The sequence below is a fragment of the Mastomys coucha genome, unplaced genomic scaffold (genome assembly GCF_008632895.1).
Source record: "Mastomys coucha isolate ucsf_1 unplaced genomic scaffold, UCSF_Mcou_1 pScaffold9, whole genome shotgun sequence".
In the NCBI taxonomy this organism is placed as follows: Eukaryota; Metazoa; Chordata; class Mammalia; order Rodentia; family Muridae; genus Mastomys; species Mastomys coucha.
In genome coordinates, this window is record NW_022196915.1 from 42,460,506 (window position 1) to 42,463,416 (window position 2,911).

Sequence of the window (2,911 nt, forward strand, 5' to 3'; positions counted from 1 at the left end):
CAGTGTGTATGTGTGTGTGTGTGTGTGTGTGTCTGTATATGTGTCTGTGTGTTTGTGTCTATGTGTGTGTGCATGTGTCTTGTGTGTATGTGCATGTCTGTGTGTATGTGTGTACATGTGTCTATGTGTGTCTTTGTGTGTTGTGTATGTCTCTTTGTGTGTGTGCGCATGTGTGTATGTGTACTTGTGTGTGTGTGTTCTCACATTAAATTGCTATTTACAGAAAAAGCAGATAGTGGGCTGGGAGACAGTTACGGTTGGTAAAGGGTGCTAGTTATAAAACCTCGATGACCAAAATTCAACCCCAGCACATACCATGTAACAAGCTGGGTGCTCCCTGTGGGCTGTGACCCCAGTCCCCCCAATGTAAGAGAGGTTCGATGGCTTCCAGGCTAATAGAGAAGACAGAAGCTTACAGTTTAGGGAGAGACCTTGCTGGAAAGGAATAGGTGGAGATGAATTGGTGAGGACACTCAGTGCCCTCTTGGGTCTCTGCATGTGCACAAACCCACATGCTTCCTGTTCCATCTCTCTCAGCCTCATCCCCACACATGTATATACTCATATACAAATAAATAAACCCCACATAGAGAAGGAAATAGGACTTGGTTGAAAAAGAAAAGGAAAGATTTCCCTTCAAAGTCATTGTGTGCGTTCCCTCTGTTGTTCCCAGAGAACCAGTCAACTTGCTGGAAAGGAGTGAGCCATGGGCAGTTGTCAGGCCGGCTGGAGCAGCTGCAGGGTAGAGCTTCGAGAAGCAGTGACTATGCTCGGCCCATATTCCCACTCTGGGATGCTGGGCCCGTATTCCCACTCTGGGTTTGCTCTTCAGTTTGTTGGAGCTCAGAGCTCTGAGCTGTGCACTCTGTGTCAGAGGCAGAGAGCTTGGACCCCACTGTCCCCAGTCCTGCTAATATGGTTCATGACCACCATGAAGCCCAAAGATTTAGGCTACCGGTAGGACTTCTCTCCAAAGAAATGCAACACCTTTCTTAAGAAGGGCTGTGGAGGGTGCTGATGAGATGGCTCAGTGGGTAAGAGCACCGACTGCTCTTCCAAAGGTCCTGAGTTCAAATCCCAGCAACCACATGGTGGCTCACAACCACCTGTATTGTGATCTCATGCCTTCTTCTGGTACGTCTGAAGACAGCTACAGTATAATAATAAATAAATCTTTGGGCCTGAGCAAGCATGGCCAACCGGAGGGAGCGGGGTTGACCAAAGCAAGCAGAGGCCCTAAAAAAAAAAAAAGTCAGTTCCCAACAACCAGATAAAGGCTCACAACTATCTGTACAGCTACTGTGTGTACTCATATACATAAAATAAATGAATAGATCTTAGAAAAAAAAAGAAGGGCCATGGATAAGGCAGTGGACCACATTCTAAAACACAGAAACTTCTATTATAAATGTGAAGATATGAAACCCCAAACAATACAAACCAACATAGTACAACACAAAACAAAACAAAACAAAAAAATAGAAATCAACAACTCACAAAGAGCTAACTTGAAGAACCAAATGTCCTAAATTGGTTTCTTTGGCTGAGAGAAACACTGACCAAATCTATTTTGGGAGAAAATGTTTATTTCAGCTCAGCTTATAGGTCATAGGCCATCACTGAAGGAAGCCAGGACAGAAAGTCAGGGCAGGAACCCGGAGGCAGGAGCTGATGCACAGGCCATGGAGGAGTGCTGCTTACTGGCTTGCTCTTCATGGCTTGCTTAACCTACTTTTTATAGAACCCAGGGCCACTGGCCCAGGCATGGTATCCCTCACAATGGGCTGGGCCCTCCCCATCATTTATCAATTAAGGCAATGTCCCACAGACATACCCACAAGTCAATCTGATGGAGGCAATTTCTTAACTGGGAAGTTCTCTCTTCCCAGGTGACTAGTTTGTATAAAGCTGATAAAAACTAACCAGCCCTCCAACACAAATAGGAAATCTCACCCTGGAAGAGCTGTCATTGATGATTATAAGAGAAATAATATTTCCCCTTACATCTAATGAGTAATCTCAGAAGGGAAAAACAAAACACTAACCCTAAAAAGGCTATGGCAGTGCAAAGAGGAGCTATTCGAGACTAGGACAAGTGCATGAAAGAGAGCAACAAGGGGGTAAATAGCAGCAGAGTAGTTCACGCTTACATAAGAGATACCACAGTGAAGCCCACTAGGTTACTATGCACCAGTAGAACCATTTATGACTTCACATTCTACTTAATTGAGATATCATAATTAACTGACAACTCACTTAGAGATGGGTAAATTGTCCAATGTTCCTCATAAAGTTCTGATTAACACTTCAATGTGTGAGCACAGTTCTAACTTCTTTCTTTGTTCATAAAGAGAAAAAGGCTCTCTCCAAGAGAGGAAGCAATGTGCCATGCTGTACCACGCCAACGAGGCTAACACTGGGAACTGTTTCTCAGTGAGAATGGCCTTCTGTTCACCTGATGATGATGATGGTCGCTGATGCTGCCTAACCTTTCAGCAGCGGAGATGAGAGGAATCCTCGAATGACGCTGTTGGTGGGTGAGGGATCCTGATGGCAGACTGCTTATATTAGATTCCTCTCATTGCATTTTTAACTTGACAAATAAAGATTGTATGTAATTATGACACACAGCATGATTTCTCTGTTACACGTGTACAGGAACAATGACTAAATCAAGCTATTTAATATACTAATTGTCTTAGATACTTTCCAGGTTAACATCTAACATCTCTCAGTGAGGTTTAGTTATAAAATACAGTGTTATTAAGTGAGATGTGGTAGCACACTCCTATAATTCCAGGGCATTGGAGGCAGAGGCAAGGGGACCAGAGATTTAAGAACATCCTTGGCTGCATAGTGAGTTTACAACCAGCCTGGGCTACACGAGATCCTGTCCAAAAAAAAAAAAAAA